Raw genomic sequence first — 20,248 nt, 5'->3', positions numbered from 1 at the left:
AAATGTGAAATGTGTGTGTGCACTCGCTCTTAAAATCTTCTTGTACTGTTCTCACCCTTCTTGTGATGACTGGAGATGATACATGCCTACACGATAAGATGAAGTGAGGTGAATGATGTAGGCCCCTGCTCCTGGGTCCAATCCCCAGGACCACATGCACACACACAAATAGAGAGAGAGAGAGAGAGAGAGAAAAGAAAGAAGGAAGGAAGATCCAAGGTGGTGAGTTGACTTTTGAAGGCATTCTTTTAGAGTCTATTCTGAGTGTTTCAACCACACTCTCCCCAAAAGGCACTACTGGGTTTGTTAAAGAACATAAAAGATGCTAGGAATAATCTTCATTGGAAAGTTAAATGGTGTTAAAGACAGATGATTGTTTAGAAATACCGTCCAGGAGTCTTGTACCCTATGGACACAAGAATCTGGCAAACCCAGAGCCCTTTGGGGTTTTGTTTCTACCAGGGCTCCATGAGTTCTGGGTTTCAGTTCTTAAAGAACTCTGCCCTCTGATTCCAGTAGAAGATGATCTGAAACATGCGCCCAAATTGTGGTTGCACCTGCCTCTGAAGCCTTCCCTCCCATAACTCCACAGAATCCCAGGTGGTCTTCACAGACTTTCTCACTTCCTGGCATATGCAGAAAATGGGGGTATTGTTGCCACACCCTAGGATCTCTGCCTGCCACATGCCTCACATGCCTTCTGCCCAGGGCAGGGAGAGGGCCGGTTGAGGTGACCCCACTACCTCAGCAGACTGGACAGACAGCAGGACCCTCTCTGAGCTTCAAGAACAGGCTGTGTGTCCATCCTGCCTACAGACTGATGAAGACAGGTAGGAGTGGGAGAACTGAGCCTGGAGCGACCAGCTTGCAGCAGAAGGTAGCGGAGGAGGGGGGGACACTCAACTGTCCCCTACCTGTAATCACTGGAAGCTGAGCCCCCAGTAATCTGACTACTGGGCATGGTCACACTGGCAGAGGTCAGGTGGTGCTGCCAGGTCTGTCTGCCTCCAAGGTCTATCATGGGTCTTAGTTGCTCCACGGCTTCTTGAGCCCAAAGAAAGTGAATCAATGGTTATTTGTCAAACCCAGAAGCGACACTCTCCAGAAAATGTCATGCCAAAGGGTTCTGTCCTTGGTGCTATGCTGTTTCATATTTTTATCAGTAATTTGAATGGATACTGGGAGTCACATTCATCAAATTTGCAGATGACAAATTTCAGGGCTTGTGAAGGTCAAATAATATAATATGAGAGCAGTTGTGTGGCATTATGGGAAGGCTCAACCCTCTGAAGGTAATAACACAAAGTTTAAAGTATCTTGGCAGCCAGGAACAGAGTCAAAACTGGACCCTGAAAAGAAATTCATGTGATTAAAAAAAATTCAAAATTTCAAATTTAAAAATGAATGGATAAAGTACCAGATGGCCCAAGTTCATGTAAAACAAAGTGGGAATGGGATGGGGCTGCCCCTAGTTCCTGGGGAGCCTCTGACCAAGAACCCAGACACATAGATGACTTGACCTTGGACTTGTCTATCTCTGCCTGGTGCGGACTATGACCTGCCAGGCCAATGTGGAGCCGACCCCAACTGTGATGTGGAAAGGTGCTAAAAGAGTAAAGAATCCTCCATGTGTGCCACCAAAGATGGGTTGTTCCCATTCCCTGCAATCCTTCCTGACTTGCCAGCCCAGCCAGGATATTTGGCTCAGAGAAAATGGGTGGGAAGAGAATTGGTGAAAGTCTGAAACTGAAGATCTTCACAGACGATTGAAGGAGTGGGGAGGGAGAAGATGAAAATAGACAATCTACTGCCAAGCAGCAATGGTGTGTCCTCTTAAAGAAAAATCTCTTTATTTCCATGAATTTCATATTGATGTTCTCCTTTGTTAAATTTTTCACCTTTGTGGAATCTGAGAACTTTTCTGCCCAAGACAACAGGAAGTCAGCCAAGTTTAGGGGAGTTTTCATGTGGAAAGGAAATATCGGAAGTTCCTAGATGTCTACCAGGAAATAGGGTAAGCCTGTAGTCAAGACCCCAACTCACTGGATGCTCTACCCACCATGCGTTAGGGAGCAATAATAATTAAATGCAAGAATAAAGCCACAGCCTAGCCATCACCATATGCAGACTTCCTCATGAAACTACTTCTAGCTTCCTGTATACTCAGGGTTCTTGCAGGATATGTAATGCCCTCTACTGTCCCCACATTCTAATACTCCTTTTTTCAAGTATAGAAAGTCCATTCAAAGATGGAAAGGGAGAGAAGAAAGTCAAACAACCTTACGTTGGGTCCAAAGGGAGCTGTAACTGTGTGTGAGGTAATGCCTGCTTTTAACATATTTGCAATTAAGTAGATGGAAATACCATAAATACAAGTCAAGAAATCACGAATGACCAGGAAAATCTTGCAGCCTGAAATTTTCAACAGTCTGTAAGTAAACTACTGTCTTTGCACAAAAATGCTCGGAACTGGCCAATGCCTGGAAGGTGGAGAAGGCTACTTGCAAAATCGATTAGCAGGTTAGAAACTCTTTCATGCCTAGCAATATTTTAAAGTTTGCAAACATAAGTTTTAGGTGAAATGCCATTCTTTCAAAACAATATGTGCCAGGGAAATGTTATTTGACATTTCTAGAAAATTAGTTTCTATTTTTGGCCATGTGATATTCCTTAGGCTTTTTACTCTAGTTCTCATGAACACTCCAAAAATGGGCCTCATCAAATTGAAACGAGAACTCTTACATCACTTTAAATCCTAGAAGCAAATAAAATGCCATTTCACTTGATAATGATAATGATATAAATACGGTTTATACAAATGACTTCATGAATTTAAATATCTACCGAGAAGGGATGGTCTTGCTAATATTTAGTCCTGGAAGAAGGAATTAAGGAAAGGAGGATGAATAGAAGGAAGAGCAAGTTCTTCACATATCAGGACTCTGCTCTCTCCCTCCACCCCAATGCCCAGCTGATGCTCACCAACAGCCCAGATTCTCTGTCCATTTTCCCCTGCACCTGGTCAGCATTCTATGTCACAGAATTTGCCTCCTTTCTTGGATCTTCACATCTGATCATAGAACAAGTCACTCTCTAAAGACATCTGATAATGCCCGTCAATGAGAAGTCTCCAAAATGAAAAATAAGAAGCGGGTTCAAGGAAAGGGGAAGTAGTAGGGATTTCCTACCTTCATTGCAGACTCAGGACAGCCTTGGAGAGGTCTCAGCTACCCCGTCCTGAAGTCCCCACTGCAGTGGAGAGGGTGAAGGGACTGTAAGCAGGACACCCAGGGTGGTGTTCACTGCACCAGTTCAGTCTTGCTCACGAGTCACTGTGGTTAGGTTACTTCCTTTCTTGGGGTCCCAGGTCCTGCCCTCTTTCCCCCTGGAAGGAAATGCTGTACCACCAGATAAACTGGGGGAAACTGCTGAGTTTCCTGGGATCAGAAGTGCAGTTACACCAATATATCATATACTGAGAACAGTTGAGAAATGAATAAGGCTGGGGACAGAGATGTGAGCAAGGAGGAACAGATATCCTGTCACCTCTGTGGGGCTCTTGAAAGGTGAATGCCCCGAACACCTCCCCTGCCCCTGCTCCTCTCCACGAGGGAGCCCACAGAACAGCCATGTTTATTAGCCACTCTGAGATATCCAGAAGCCATCCAGAGGACAGAGCAGATCCATCCTCCCATCTGCAACTATACTGCAATAAAGGTGCTCTCGGCTGAACCTTTCCAGACCCTCACTCTGGAGGACTTGTCTACACAGGGTCGGTGCTGTCTCAGACACCAGGTGTCTGAGATCACGGTTCCCCACACAAGTCTTATGACCTTGCACAGTGGCACAGGGATGAAAAGAGTCTGCGTGGACTTGAAGAAGTTGAATATACTTCCCTTCTGAACTCTGCTCAAAAAAATGGCCTGTTTGCTGCAATTCCTGTTTTCTGAACACTTTGGCATAGGCGTGGGGAACCTAAAGTTTCACCCCAGTCCCCTCTACACCTCCTGCAGTGAACAGGGACCTCGAAATTACAAAGATTCCCTCAGAATGTCAAGCACTTGACTCTAATATGTTAACCCTTATTTTTTCCCCCACATACTGGAAAAGAAGGAATAAAAACTTGAGTGTCTACCAGCACTAGGCTGTGTTTGGTATTTTCATTCAAATATCTTCACCATACAGGTGCAAAACAAAGGTACATAGTGTAGATCCTGTGACTCCCTGGAGAGACTGTCCCTCCCAAAGGTAGTCAAATAATAACAATTTTCTTTAACGCTCTTTAGACCAAGCCAAAGCTGACTAGTGGCTAGATCCTTCCTATATGGGCCTTGATTATGCAGAGTGACTCCTACCACCCAGGATGTGGAATTAGACAAAGTAGACATTACTCCTCAAGGGTAAGATCAAAATTCTAATCACCATCTCTTAGCTCATGGTGGAGTTCATTTCACCAGACCACGCCATTTGGAGTGAGTATTCAGTGAACATGGCGGGGCATGTACCAAGAAAGGGAACGAGCTCAGGTGCAGGCGAAGGTTGGCCATTTGCCCCTGATGTCCTTATTAGAGTTTGCTCTATAAGAGCCAGAGTACTACTCAACCTCCTGGGACCGACCATTTCTTTTCCCTTGGAAAATAGCAGGGCTCTGGTAGGGGCATCCTGAAGTGCTACTGGAACAATCTCAAGTAAATTGTTCAAGATGGTATGTTTAATTCAAAACACTTGAAAATGTACAAACCCACCTGTGGGTCTTCTTGCCTCTTTACCAAGATTCTGCCAGATCCCAACATGAACTGTTGAAGTCTACAACTGGGACCAGAGTAAGCATGTGAGGAAACCAACAGAAACAAGAGCCTCACGCCTGCTGGCCTGCAGTCACCTCCACCTTCAAGCTCCATATGGGCCCCAGTTCACCGTGTTCAGAGAAGAAAGCACCACCCCTCACCTGACACCTGCCCCGACCTGGCTCAGGCTAGAAGTTTCTACCTGCATAAACCTTCCACTAGCTGCTCAAGCTGGACACCTGCAGGGCATCCCCAATGCCCCCTCCCTTGCTCCCACGGCCTGTGCCACCACAGACACCATCTGTCACTCCTGCTCCTCTGTACCTCTCAAATCCAAATCCGACCTTTTCTGTCCTTTGCTGCCACCTTTGATCAGCCCCCTCTGGGGTCTCCCCTGGGTTGCTAGAGTAGCCTCACTGCCAACTCTCTCCACTTGAACCCCACTGAGAACTGTCTACAGTGTGAATCTGGCTGTGTTGCTTGTCTTCCTCAGAAATGGTAGAGGCCCAGCCATGACCTGCCAAATAAATCCCTCAGCTGGAACTTACACAGGCCCTGGCACAGCCTCCACCACACCACACTGGGCCCTGAGCTACTGCAGGTGCCCCAGGGCTGGGTTCTTCTTACCTGTCTGTGCTGCTTCCTCCACCTGGATGCCCCCTCCTCCTGTGGGAGGCCTTCTCCACCCTCTGCTTTTCAAGTCTAACAGGTGCCATCTTACAATTCCCCAGGTGCCCTCTTCATGCCACATTGCATTTACATTCTCTATTCACCTTTGTGCTGAGGACACACTGCACTGTGAGCTCCCTGCTGACAGGAACCAGATCTTTCATCTCTGTACCACCAACTCTAGCATGCACAGCACCTAGCACATAATGGGCCTTAACAAATATTGGCTGAACTCACTGATGGGTCAAGGTGGTTAAATATTCCATAGCAGAACATCTAACCTCTCTATCTAAATTAGACAGAACACAGTGGAAGGCGGACATAGAGGGAGATCAAGACCCCTTGTCTTTCTCCAAAGTCTCCAGCTCAACTCCTAGTACTGGGACTCACGCCCAAACCCCAAAACCCAGGCCTTTGTCTCTTGTGCTAACCCTTCCCTCCCACTGTTTCCTGCTATCCCAATTACATTCTCCTTTCTGACCCCAGGCAAGTGACTTTTACCCCTTACAGCTCTCCACCAAATCAGCAAACACAGGAGCTGGTAAAGGTGTCCTGGTGAGAGGCCCAGCTCAGTCTTCATTCTCTCTCTTGATCTTCTCTGACTTTGTGTGCAAATAGAATCTGTGTGTAAAGAGAACCTAGTGACACTCACCAGGTCCTTGAATATGTATGACCACATTCATGTTCACCTCCTGGCTGCAGGTGGGGGACAGCAAGGGCTTATTTCCAGCTTTAAAGAAAGAGAAATTGAGGCCTAGGCCAGAAAGAACTGGCTGGAAGATATTCAGCAGACCTAGGATTAGAAGCTAGGTCTCCCTATTCCCTGGCCAGCACATAATACTTCTTCAATTGCTCTGAAAATGAAAACCTCAGGATTATTCTACAGGAGAAAAAAAAAAAAATAGGCCTGGAGAAGCGGTAGCCACATTTCCCACAAGCTCCATTCAGAGGACACCGTAACTTACATAAATGATTTCCTATTACACCACAATTGTCACTGCAACATGACAGTCTTTGCCGCTTCCTTGAAGTGTTCTCTTTGTTGTTCTTCTGTGCAGATTCCCCAGAAAGGAGAATCAAATATGGTCCAAGCAGGAAAACAAACCACAGGACACCTGCAGCCCCAGATTCCCCTTCCGCGTGACTCCACCTGAGCAGGACCAAAGAGAACGCCATGAATAGTCCCCCGTGGGCCTGAGCCCTCTCCCACCTGCCCTCTTCCCAAGGCTCTGCTGTGTCCCTGCAAATAGGATTCCTCTTTAAAAAAAAAAAATGAAAGCCAACAGTTTATGAAGAAGAAATGAAGTGGCAATTTCCCAGCATGGCTGGGAATCAATACAAGCTGTTGTCAGGGTTTTCCTTTCAAAGGGTGACTGCCACGCTTTTCCAAAGTCAAGAGCGACAGAGCTCCAGTGCTTGACTTACAACTGCTTCATCATAGCAAGATATTTTTAATTTAAAACTCACTGCAGTTGGGTTCGAACTCAGCTGGGACTTGATTTACTGCTAATTCATTTCTCCGATTCCTATAATTCTAAACTCAGTCACCAAACAGTTTAATGCTGATAGAATCACCAGTGCAATGCTTTATGAATGGGCGCCAGGGGAATTTTGTTAGTAAGTGTGTGTTAGCAACTGTTATTCACTTTGGAATGGAGGTAGTGCTCGGGCAGAGCATGGCGCGGATCCTGTCATTGGGCACATGAGTTATTAGCGGGTATCCCCAGGTGATCCAAACCAGACACCACCAAAGTGATACCCTTCTTTACCCCAACTCTTTCTCTCTCACACACCTATGTAAAATGGGTCCCAGGCAGTGACAATGTTCCCCATGGGAAATGCCTAACTTCACTCTCTGGGTCACTACCTAATGGTGACACCATGGATCTACTGTCTAATCAGAAACCCCTTAGTCCTCTCTAGGGTACCTAAGCCCACCCCCCACCACCAGGAGAAACTTTGTTTCAACCATCCAAATTTTAGGGAGATGTGTCTTTAATAACTCAAACCTCCTTTGTTAATTTGATCAAGAACATTTATCCTTGTCAGTTATATTGAAGTCTCTTATTCAATAATTGTAGCTGGAAAAAAATGGAGAAGGTGAACATCATTATTCAGATATTTTGCAAACATCCATCTTGATCTATAATGAGAAAAAAAATAAAGTGCTATTTGTTGGAAACAAGTCCAGAATCTGTCAGAGTGGCATTCACACTTCCTGAAACAGTCCCTTTAGAAAATGGACACCTTACGGCAGATCACAGAGCCACAGTCACCCAAGTTTTGTGGGAACTCACAGTCATTTCTGGGATTCTCAAAAGTAAATGACAAGGACAAGAGGCAGGCGGCACCTCTGAAAGTTGGGCCTCACAGGTCTCCATACACCAACTCAGCGAATTCACTTTCCTGTTTTTCTTCCCCCTCCAAACTAAAGTTGAACTCCAAAGCTTCCCGTTGAAGGCCAACATCTCCCAAATGCTTTCTGTCGAACACTTGTTCTGGGATGTCAGCAGGTTTAAATACACCCACACAGAGGGACCCACATGCAAATAAACTGACAAACAGCTGGCTAAGAATGAGCAGGCTTCCCAATGGCCCATCTCCTTCACATTGAATATGCCTACTGTGCATTTCGAATCTCCACGAGGAAGACACAATACAGGTGATTGCAGAATTTCCTGGGCCCTGGAATTTTTTCAGGGAGGGGGTACCTTGTGAACTAATCTTTAGAATACCCTGGGAAATGCGGCTTGATCATTCCTTTCAATCTATTGACACCTAACCCACAATAAGCTTCACACAGAGAGCAAGACCAATTCCAAGTCCTTCCATGTGAAAACATACTGTGCCTTCCCTGCCCCCAAGCCATGATCACCCAGGACATGGTAGGGTGACTGATGTGCTCAGCCTGAACTGATCTCCAGCTTAATCCTCTGAAATAGGTCAGTCGGTCTGCCTTGATGTGCTCCAATCCCAAGCCTGCTGCACAGGAGGGTACCACCATGTTGGTCTGGATCACACTTCCCTAGTTTTGTGTTTGTACTGCATTCCACTCCACCTTGTCCGCCCCAGTGTTCATTCTACACAGTCAGGGAATATTAATCAATCACCTCCAAGAGGATAGGCTCTAGGTTTAGCACTGAGTACCAACAAAAATAAGAAATGGTTCCTCTCAACCTAAGACATAAAGATACGCAGTCATCTCTTGGTATCCACAGGAAATTGGTTGTAGGACTCCTCACAGAAACCAAAAACTAAAGATACTCAGGATCCATGAATACAATGTTGTGTTATTTGCACATAACCTATGCATATCGTCCTGTCTACTTAAAATTGTCTCTCGATTACTTAAAATACCCAGTACAATGGAAATGCTATGTAAATAGTTATTATATGGTATTGTTTCAGGAATAATGACAAGAATGAAAAGTCCATACACATTCCATACAAACAGTTATGTTTATTATTTTCAATCCACAGTTCATTGAATCCTCAGGTGGGGAATTCACTAATATGGAGGGTCAGCTATACATAATTTCAATTGTCATTGCTACTCCAGCAGTAGCGGCAGCGTCTTTGCCATTATGAAAAAGTATGAACTGAGTTCCTGATTACGCAAGAACCTGCTTCAGGCAGGGGCTGACCCTACCCTCAGGAGCCGGAAAGCTCAGCGAGACCCGGGTGTCCGTCAGTGTATTGCTCACATTGGTCAGCAGTTAAGGGCAAGTGCATCTAGGGGAGGAAGACAGGGGTCCGTATCTAATGGGGAAGACAGCTGAGAGAGAGGTCTCAAGTATGCTGCAACCATCAGACCTTTGCCCTCCCTGAACCTCAAGGGGCTTCATAGCACAAAAGATAGGTTTTTTGTTGTTGTTTTTGTTTTTTAATGTAGGGAAGGACAGGGCTGCTGGTTAAAAGCAATGACTTTGGAAAATATTTTATGCATAAATGTACCCTGTTTGATTATATTTCAGTGCTCAGAATATCTCTTAACATCAGGAGAGTAGCAGAGGTCATTTCCCTTAGCCCCTGTTTCCTAGTAGCCATGTGCCTCAGCTAGCAGATGTGCCTGGGACGTCCCCACACCACTCCATGAAGGCACTTTTGGGGTTCACATGCCAAAGTTAGGAAAACCTCTTGAAATCTGACTGCCACTCATTCTGGATGTGGTTTCTATTGGGATATAAATTTGGGGACACATGGCGTGGTTGGCTGGTGCTGCTGTGAATTTGGGGAGCTTCTTATTGGAGCATCCTGCTCTGCCTCAGGACAAGGTTGTGAAGAACCACGTGTTCTTTATGCAGAACCAGCCAGCCCCTTATCCCAGATTCCCAGTTGATGCACCTGCCCTGGATTTGTCCCCTGATCTGACATGTCCTCCACCCACCACTTTGCCCTGCTTCTCAGCAGAATGGCCCCAGTGATGCCCCTTGTCTTATCCTAAAGCTCGTACTGTTTCTCTGCCTTTGGGGTAAAGGCAGGGCTCTTACAAGGGTCCCACTTTCAGTCACAGAGGCCCCGGCCCATGGACCTGAACATGGAGCTTATCTTGACCTTGTATAGCAACCTCCAATTGAAGGGGTTGAGTCCTCATGGGGCGGCCTCTGACTAGTGAGCTACAGCAGACAGGAGGGCCCCACAGATGAATGGCTGGCTGTGCCTACCCTCCACTCTGTTCTGAGACCATGTGTTTCCATCGGGCCTCTTCTGCACTCTGAGCAAGCAAGCCAACAGTTGTGTTCCCGCCAAGCCTGCCTAGCTTGGGAGTATTTGTTTGCCTTCCTCCCCTAGTCTGTCCCTTCCCCTTCACTAAGGCTTCCCCCCAACCCCACCCCTCAGTAAATGATATCACATGAGCTTCCAGGGAAGCCAGGCTGAGACTGGGGTGAGGGAGAGACAGGCTTGGGTGCAAGCCCAGCCTCTCAGCTTTAGCAGAACAGTTACTGTGAGAATTCCATGCGGAATCTCACCTGACGAGGGCACAGATTAAGATATTTTTTAAATCACTTACCTAGAACAACCACCTCATTTTACAACTAGTGATGCTGAAACCCAAGGTGACCCCTTAGCTGCTAAGGGATGAAGCTGGGATTACTACATTTACCTGTGTCCAGAGACTACCTCTTCCTACATCATCAGTGGGTTTTAAGCAAGAGAACATACAGGAATCTTCTATGAACCTAAGAAAATGTGCACATGCTTGAGAAAGGCTACTGCCCCCAAAGGACAAGGGGCAGAATAGGGCAGGGAGTCAGCTGAGCGAATGTGGAGGCTGGAGGTGGATAGGCCACCTGCCTGACACAATTCAACTTGAGAACCTAGGGCTTGCACAATTCCCAGAACCCGGGACGTGTTGTCATTCGGAAGTTCAGTTGAAATCACTCAGTCAAGAATGAAGACAAGTAGACATTCACCTGTGCACATATGAACCTCCCAGGCTTAATCCAGTGTTTCTCAGTAGATTCCACAGCGTATCTACATTGGTGGTTTCATGATCCCTTCAAGTGTGTTAAAGGTTCTGAGAAGTCCTGCAACAATGAACCTCTTTAGCTTTGCTTTACACCCAAGGTTTTTAACTTATCTGGCAGGGCAACTTTAGCGTGTGTTACTCCAACTCACATCCCCACAGAGTAAACTTCGGGAAATTTTGCTCTTTCAGGCATCACCTTCAGGAACAAGGGCTGAGGAGATGGCAAGGGAGAAAACGAACGCCAGTGATCTCTGCAGTGTGAGCTGACCTTGAACTGGTTCAAGGGCACATCCAATGGTCTGCTGTCCCCATCCCCATGCCCTCCTCTTTTTCTCTACTCCCTCCATCTGAAGAAATCAATCTGCCAGCTCTGCTTGGCTTAATTTCCTTCCTCTTGACCTCAGGCCGAATCCAAGGCCCATTTGTCCATCCCCTAGTTCTAGGAGGATGGCTCCTCATGGCCCCAGGAAAAAGGAGCTGGGCTCACAAAAGAAGAGCTTCGTGAGTGTCAGACAGGAAACTGGTGGTAAGCAATGACCAGGAAAGCTGTGGGATGGCTGTGATTTTCCTTCTGAAATTCCCAGCACCTTTTCCTCCTTTACTTCTCTTCTCACACTTCATAATGAAAAGATTCTTCCCCGTAAAACCTCGGGAATCGATTGCACTAGGCCATGTTCAGCACGTTGACTGCGGAGACAAGATCCTCTTAGCTGGTGATCTGTTTTGTGTCGGAGTGACAAAACATCCTAAAATCCAATTTGCTGTTGAGAATCCTGGTTCATGGAGAAGATACTGTGTGCAGGAGGGGGTTGCCGAGCCTCGCAGGCCCGGAGGAGATGCCCAACAATTCAGAACACCTGTGGGTTAAGTGAGCGCAGTTCCAGCCACTCCAACTGTGGCTCCTGAAGTGGCGATGGACCTCTAAATGTACCCCTTCTAGCCACCCCAAGTTTGGTGGAACTTTCACTCACTTTATAGCATAGAGAAGTCAAGTAAATAATGCATGAAATAAAAGTTTCTCTTCTGAAGGAAATAAAAAGCAAAAACAACTAAACAACAGGACCTTACTTGTGACTAGCCCCTAAAATGTGCAGACCAGAGGGGCTGAGCTTTCACCCTGGCTCTGGGGTGGGACAGCACCCAATCCGGTCCATGGTGCTCTCAGGACCTTACTGCCCACAGCATTGAGGTGTGATTCCTCGTGCCTCACCCCAGCCTGTGTCATCTCAGGTCCTGATTCTTTCCTTTACACTTCTGGGGACCTGTTCAAATTCTGCTGAGCACTATAGAAAGAATTCCCCCTCACAGACCATTAGCACCAGCTTCCAGTGAGCCCTGTCCCAGCTACCATCAGGTCCTGGCTCCCAGCATGGCATGACATCCACAGGCACAGATTCTTTCCTGCCTCTGGATTCCAAATTCTAGAGCCTAGAGTAAGTGAATGAATATGAGAACAAGTATGGAGTGCCCACTGTGAGCAGCACAACGCTAAGAATCCTTGCCCAAGAGTGAGTGGCCAACTGGGGCTTGCAGCACCTCACTTAAGCTCTCTTCTCAGCCTAAGTTCCACAACCCCTGCCTCACACAACTACAGTTTCAGGATCCAATGAGAAAGCTCCATTTCCACAGCACCAGCATTTCCAAGCAGTCAGTAAGGAGAGCCAGACTCCCGCTACACTTAAGAGCATTCAAGAATCAAAAGCAAACATGAGAACTTCATTCATTCTCTCCTCCCTAATTTTTTTCCAGGAGAAAATTTGAGATGCCAAATGGAGTAACACTCACTCTCAGGAACAGAGAGAGCATTCTGCTGGACAGATGCATGCAACTTAATGCCACAGTCAAGGATAAGACTCACTTCCCTTTGAGGAATGGGGTTGGGGACATTGAGGCTCAAAGAATAAATTTGGTCCGAGATAGTCCAAGGGTGAAACTAGGCCCAGATATTCTCACCTGGCCCCCACACAGTCCCCCAACACCAGCAGCATCTTGCTGAGCACATAGGTTGTCAGGTGGCCAGCAGCACAGTGACCAAGGGCCAGGTCAGATTGCTTAGGGCTGAGCTGTGGCTCCACCACTTGGTTGCTGTGTGACCTTGGAAAAAGTCCTTAGCCTCCCTCATCTCAGTGTCATCCTGGAAGACATAGAGATGGCATTTGCAACTGCTTTTCTGGGCAGTTCTGAGGAAGAAATGAGCCAACCTGTGTGAATTACTTAAATGATATCTATCCCGAGTAAGCGCTCCATAAATACCGGCCACCATTATCACTAGTAATTAGTATTACTTTCCATTCCATGGTTTTCATAAGGACTAAAACCAGTACTAAGGGCCTCACAGTCTCTTCCCCAGGGAGACGGAGGCTATATGATCATAGGACAGGGATCCTTCTGCAGAGCTCCAGAGCTTTTCCTTCAAGCTGCTTCATACTAGACAGAGAAGCAGCCTGCACCTTCCAGGATAAGGCCTCTGCTGAGGATCTAGGAGGCCAGCTCTGCCCGGTCTGTCTTCCCTTTTAAGATGCATCTCTTACCACTTGGCAGCAAAGCCCCCTCCAGTCTCACCACTGGCTCCACCTTCCTGCCACAACTAGAATGCTGCAGCCTGGGCAGCAAGGACAGGAGACCAAAGAGTAAGTCTGGACAGTGAGAGGGGATCAGGTGGGCTTTCTGGGGAGGGAGCAGTGGCAATCACAGCTTTTAAAGAGACAGTGTCCGCAGGGCTCTGTGTGGACCCAGCATTGCTCAATGGAGCCTACAGGGCAATTACCCTAATCATGTGCATCTCCCAAACAGCCTTTTGATTTATTAGCGCGACATCTTTTTAAAATGCCGCTCTTAAATATAAATAACACTTAATCATCCAGCTGTCGTTAAATTCATGTTATATTGATTTCTTGGAGTGCCGCAAATTTGAAGGCAAATGGGCAGGCGGAAATGCGTATAAAGCCAAGAGGTGGATTAGCGAGGGGGCAGCGGGGAACCGGGCATTGGAAGAAGAGGAAAGGGGTGTCATGGGAGAGAAATGAACCCTGCTCAGAAGCCCAGGGTCAGAACCAGTTTCACAATGGGTAGCACCAGACACAAATAAGAGGAGGGGAGAGGATGGCACATCTGTTGCACAGCCTGAAAATCACAGTCAAGATCACAGTCGGCTTTCGGGAATGTTGCCGCCCCGTCATGGCCAGTCACAGAGCCACTCCAACAGGTCTCTGATGTGCATTGTCTGTGCAGTGCCTTCTCATGGTGAGAATGGGGAGAAGCAGCTAAGAAATGCCCCCTAGCTGGCTAGGCGGAGAGAGGCTTGCTGCAATTTCTTTGCATCAAAGCCAGGTGATAACTATGAGCTAAGAGTAGTTACTAACCCATCCCCCCAGCCCTCCCCACCTCAGAACTGCTGCTGCCCTAGAAAGCCCCCACTCAATTCCCAGCAGCCCTCATTGTGATTAAAAGGATCCGGAGGCCAAGTGTAGGCAGAGTCTGCCTTGCAGATTTCCCTGTCTGCAGGGAGCTGGAGCTGAGACTGCAGGAATAGGAGAGGCACAGAAAGAAGAAGCAGAAAGAAAACAAGTTGGCCGCCTCGGATTCTTCCGGGGCATCCAGGATGAAGTCCTAGGAGGACAGAGGAGAGCCCTGGGATTCCAGGGTGACCCACGCCTAGTGTTCACGGGAGAGCAGCAGAAACACGATCCAGCGACAGCGAGGGGCGTGGGGAGGAGCATTTGTGGCTGGGCCTTTTCCAGTGCAGCTGACTCCCTTCTGAGTGAGGAAGACCCCAGAGAACTTGGAAGGAAGGCATCAGAAGAGGGACAGGGAGAGAATGACAGTGTGGCATACTGCAGGGCTGGGCAGTTAAGCCTGGGGGTGGAGGGAGAAGTAGAAGATGTACACCCAGGTTACACAGATGTTAATTAATGCCTGGTTTGGCCTAGAAACCAAACTGGTACCCTCGGAGTAGCGCAGAAAGTGTGGGGAATTTTTGAACCCTGGTGTTCGGCTTATAAGCAGCATAATGACTATTGACTTGGCATTCGAATGACAGATCCTGGGACTGCAAATACACGAGAAAGGAAAGAGAGGAGGGCGGGAAGCAGAGAAAGGAGCCAAGGTCTATGAGGGACAAATCAGGAAGATCTGCACCCCAACGTTTGCCCCTTCCAGGTCCCATGAGGATGTTACACTGGTGCTGGAGTTACCTATTTCTACTACCAACCATGTGCTGCCGTGTGCGCTGACAGCCCTCCCTATCCATGCACTCAAGCGTACGCATGTGGAAATTGCCAGTTTTCCACAGCCCAGAAGACAGAGGTGGACCCCACTATCACACAAGTTTGGACCGACTGAACACCTTCGACTGGACTCCGAGAACACGTGTGTCTATCTGCATGTGTGTGCACACCCACCATCCTTAAAAAGAAAAGAATATTTCTTCCTCCATGGACTGAACTCTCCCCATCCCCAGAGAGCGCGGCTTTATTCCATCTACCCTTTTCAATCAATCAAAGGGCAGCTCACACCGCACAGCAGGAATACAATCTCCCTCCTGGGGCGTCCTCTCTTCTCCCCAGCCTGGCCAGAAACCTTTGCAGGAACTGAAAAGTTTGAAAATAGAGCTGGGGTGCAGAAAAGTCCTCTGTTTCCACATCCACCTTCAGGATTTATAAAAGCAACCCAAATTCTGTGCCCAGCACTGAGGCCTTCTTGTTCAAAAGAAGATTTGCTCCTTGCCCCTCACTTTCCAAAAGGCTTTCAATCTATTTTTCCCATGAGTGGGCTTGTGGGACACTCTGAGCACATGATCTTCTGTAGAGGGTACAAGCCTATTCCTTTCTTGGGATGGGGATCAGGTTGCCCAAAAAGCCACCTCAAAGAGACAACTACACAGAAGCTTATGTGGATAGTCAACCCTGAAATAATGAAATAATGTTTTATTTGGATCTCCCACTCTTCTTACAATAACTGAGCCCCTAAATGACTTACTCTCAGACACCCAAGATGGGAAACTATGAAAATGCCCCCTCTGGAACCTCAACTACCTCCTTCCTCCTCCAGGAAAAGTTTGAAAATGAGCAGCCTGGGAAACTCCAACCAGAGAGAAAAGGAAAAGGAAAGCTTCGGGGAAATAAAACCTGGAAGGACCGGCACTTAGGAGCAGCCAGGGCTCTGGAGGACGCTGCCAGACCCCAGAATGCCTTATAGGGTGGGCACTGCCCACGTGGTCATGAGGCAGAGGACCTTCTTCCCTTCAAAGACTACACCCCTCTGGTTCCTGCTCCTAGGTCGCGCTCTCTCTCTCTCTCTCTCTCTCTCTCTCACACACACACACACACACACACACACACACACCTCCAGAGGCATGTGACAGGTGTTAGCCAGAGACAGGGGAAAGGGTAGGAAGGTGAGAGGGAGACCCAAGTCTTGAGTCCCCAAGCTCTGCCTGCTTATGTCGCCTAGAGACTGGGGATGTGAATAAGGTCAAATCTTTTAAGGAGGATCTGTCCGCGGCACCCTCCCTAGGCAAGCAACACACACCCCAGCGATGCCATGCTGAAGCCCCTTCCTGCCTGAAATTGCGGCGCATTCCCGGGAAGCAGTGCCACGCTTTGGAAAGGCGTCTGTGCTGCCTCTTACTGGGGAAACGCAGTGTCTTTTCCATATGCACCGCCCTACAGAACTGCAGCCCCATCCGCCTATGTGGCCTCCTCCCCGTGCGCCCGGCCACCACGCTTTCCAAATATCTGTCCAAATATCTGTCAGTCTGCCTCCCATTAAAATCTTAGGCAGTCCAAAGGCCATAGAGCAGCGATCACACTGGGCGGGTCTCCCAAGACCTCCCATGACTTCTCCGGTTTTTAAAACCAGCTAGAGATGAAAGGGGCTGGAAATTGAAATATCGCTCCCTCAGCCTGCCCGGGTGGGAGGGAGATCCATTCATACCCTGAATGCCATCCTGAAAGTCCTGGGTAAGAGAAGTCTGCGTCCTGGAGCGGAAGAGAAGAAAGAACACGGGAAATCCCTGCTCTGGCCGCTCTGCACCTATGCCGGTGTCCAGGTGGGACGTGGGCAGGTGCGTGAGTGCAGTGTGTGCCTGTGTGTATCTGTGTGTGCGCGTGGTGTGTGTGCAATGGGATGGCTCCGGGGGAGCGAGGACTCCCGGACCCGACCGGGTATCTTCACCTGAGCTACCCTCGCCGCCAGTCCGGCCCCGCGCCCCAGCCGACCGGCTCCTTACCTGGAAGCGCCGCGTTTCCCTCCTTCAGCGGGAGCGCCGCATTGACACTGCAGATGGTGCCTGTGCCGCTGCCTCTCGCCCTCCTCTGAACGTGTGCGTGTGCGCGCGTGTGGCTGCCTCCTCCAGCCCCAGCCCCGAACGCAAATACTCCACCGAGGCACAGGGAAGCCGGGAGCAGCAAAGGAAAGCGGAGGGGGCCAAATCAGAGCCTGCGGGGTTTGACAGCTCCTCTTGCAGCGTCCAAGGTGGGCGTAATGTCCAACAAAAAGGTCGGAAAATGTGGATCGATTCCAAGCACCCCTTTCCTCCACCTAGCCCCCGAGCCCAAGCAGCAGCGGCGGCTCTCCGGGGCTGCGGTGGCGACGCGGGGCTGCCCCCCTTCGTCCCCACCCCCGCGGGCTGAATGTCCTTGATGCCAAGCGGGCACAGCGGCGTCACTCCGCGCCGCCCATGCTCGCCGGGTCGGGCCGCTGCCCGGGCGCGGCGAGTGCACTGGGGACCCGCCGCGGAGCACTCTCGGCGCCCCTGCGTGCCTGGCTGGGCAGCGGCTGCCGCCCCCCGGCAGTCCGCGGCCGGTCGCGCCGCTGCTGCCCCCGCCCCTGCCGAGCGACTCGCCGGGCAGTTCCCAGGGGCTGGGGCTGGGGGGCCGCGGGAGCCACCGGCTGCTCCCCTGGGAGGCGCGGGGCTGCAGCGGTGGCGGCAGCGGCGGCTGGCGCTGCGGCGGCCGAGAGCGCGGCCGCGGTCCGAGCCCGGCCTCCCGGGCGCGCCCCCGGCCCCCCGGGCGGGCTGCTCGCAAAGTTTGCAGGGGGCAGGGAGCGGGGCCGCCGCTGGCTCGGCCGCCGCCGGAGCTCCCGGGCTGCCTGCTGCCGCCGCGGCTCGCTGCTGCTGTGCATTGAAGCCCGGCCAAGCGCTGCAAAAACTCCAGCTGCCTGGCGCTCTCTGGGTCCTCCTCTCCTCCCTCCCGCCCTCCCTGCTTCCCTTCCTCCCTCCCTCCCTCCCTCGCCTCCTCCCCTCCCGCCGTCCGCCGCCCGCCGCCCGCCGCCCGCCGCCGCTCCCTCTCTGGCTCGCTCTCGCTGGCTCGGAGCTCGCGGCTGACATCTAGACCAAGGGAGAACGGCCGGCAGAGGGGGCAGGGGGCGCCTCCCCACACGCACACGCCCGCCACCGCCGCGGGCTCGCCAGCTCTTCCCAGCGCGGATGTGTGCAGACACCCTCCTGGGTCCCTCGGCCTGACCCGAGCCACCCTGACAGGGGTAATGTGGGGCAGAGGAGCGCAGGCATGGTAACACCCGCGCACGGTGCGCACTTGGAGTGAGGCACATTCAGCCGCCTCCGAAGGTGGTGAGGTGGGCGCGGACGATCTGATCCGAGGGACCCTCAGGTGGTCGGAGCTGACATAGGCACTCGCTAACGCCAAAGTATACATGCATTTCTAACCAGAACCCCAACCCCCCACGAAGGCACTACCCTATGCGGCACCTGAAGTCGCCCCGGACCGAGGACTGGAGACCTGGGAGAGAGCGTATGAATGGCCAAGTGCCCTAGAGCTTCTTGTAGACTTGTCCAGGGATGTCTACACGAGGAGGCTGGCCCGGCTCTTCTCTGACTCCCAAGACCCTAGACTACATCCTAAACAGACAATGATGGTATCAGGTAGTTTGATAAAGCCCCAAGAAAGAAATCAGAGGAGCTCTGGTTTAAAAAACTTTCTGACAGGGAGGAAATAGGTGAAGACAGGAAGTGGAAACCTTTGTAAAGAACCCCAGGAATGTGCCCCACCCACCAAGAGAAATCTCAGGGGTGTCCCCCTTATTTACTTAACTCCAAGTACATCCCTCATCCCTGTTCCTGTAGTCCCAGAGAAGTGGCAGGGTCTGCCCAGGATCGGCACCCATCCAAGATGACCTGCTAAAGAAGTCCACGGTTTTGTCTTCTCCCCTCCCTCATGTCCCTTCTGCAACCTAACTTTTCCTCACACCCAGAACTTCCTGCCTGCTATTCTCCCTCCCATCCAAACATCTCAAAACCTTCTTATTAGGTGGGAATGATTGACAACAGCATAAATTCCCACATCTTCCTATAGAGGTTATATTTTCACAGAAATCAAAGTTGTAAACTGGGGAGACTTTGAAAGGAACTGTGAGATGACAGGTTATACAAGTCCCGGGTGGACAAGCACATATGGGTCAGGCTGGGCTTACCCACACAGGACTTTGCTGAAACAGCTCTTACCACCGGGAAGGTGATGAATCAAACCGGAGCAGGAGGAATCTAAATGTTTGATTCTTTGGTTAAAGGGTATTCCAGGAGACAGCGTGGAGCCCTGTTAGTCTCCAGTTCTCCACTGAGTATTACATGACCCAGGAGGCAGCGGGGAGGAGTCATCTTATTAGCTTACGTTAATACATCGATCTGGCTCCTCTCTTCTCAGAAACCCTGGATCCCAGACTCTAGATAAAGCACACAATATCAAGTTAGTTTCAGAAGTAGAGAAATATATAACAAAATAACTCAATGCTGCTGCTTCTTTGACGTCCTTCTGGGACAGAGGAAACCCTTCGGCCAAATGTCTGTCTGTGCATGAGTCCAGCAAGACACCTTGGATGGATAATCGAAGGTGGCCGCACCCCCAGGGCGGGCTTGTAAGACTTGACTCCCTTGGTCTGGCCCCATGTCTAGGGTTCTCCTCTAAAATTGCTGCATGGGACTATCACAGGCCATGCCCAGAGATGACACCCAGATAGTCCTACAGAAAACCCTAATGGGTTGCTTAAGGAGGATTTATTAATAAATGTGTGTGCAGAGGAGACTTTTCAGATGCCTGTTTGCCACTGAGCTCTCGGGGTATGTCATAAAAGCACTGAAAGGAAGGAGGAAGCAAGAAAACAGCCCCGCTCCCTTCTCTGTCATTCCAGTGTGTAGTTTTAATACCACCTGATTGTTTTTTCTGCCTCTTGTAACACATGTACGTGTGTGTGTGTGTGTGTGTGTGTGTGTGTGCGCGCGTGCCTGTGTAAGAATACAGCTGCAAGTTCCAGGCCCATCTCCTGATGGATGGACGGGAAGTCAAAGACCTTTTTTTTCAGAGGTGGC

At 49.7% G+C, this 20,248-nt stretch overlaps 1 protein-coding gene across 2 annotated transcripts in view; it reads right to left on the bottom strand.

Annotated features, from left to right (window-relative positions):
* Plxna4 (plexin A4) overlaps window positions 1-17,983 on the bottom strand; it is a 433,305-nt gene extending 415,322 nt beyond the window's left edge. The window contains exon 1 of one of the 2 annotated variants that reach the window (XM_047561306.1): window positions 17,156-17,983. The gene's annotated coding sequence lies outside the window, so the exon portion shown is untranslated. Of the gene's footprint in view, window positions 1-6,421; window positions 6,488-17,155 lie in introns of those variants that run through there. The other variant, XM_047561307.1, reaches the window with a different exon arrangement.
* Window positions 17,984-20,248: the final 2,265 nt, after the last annotated feature.

The sequence above is a fragment of the Sciurus carolinensis genome, chromosome 8 (genome assembly GCF_902686445.1).
Source record: "Sciurus carolinensis chromosome 8, mSciCar1.2, whole genome shotgun sequence".
In the NCBI taxonomy this organism is placed as follows: Eukaryota; Metazoa; Chordata; class Mammalia; order Rodentia; family Sciuridae; genus Sciurus; species Sciurus carolinensis.
The sequence above is the reverse complement of the archived record's forward strand: the minus strand, read 5'-3'. Positions and strand labels throughout refer to the sequence as shown.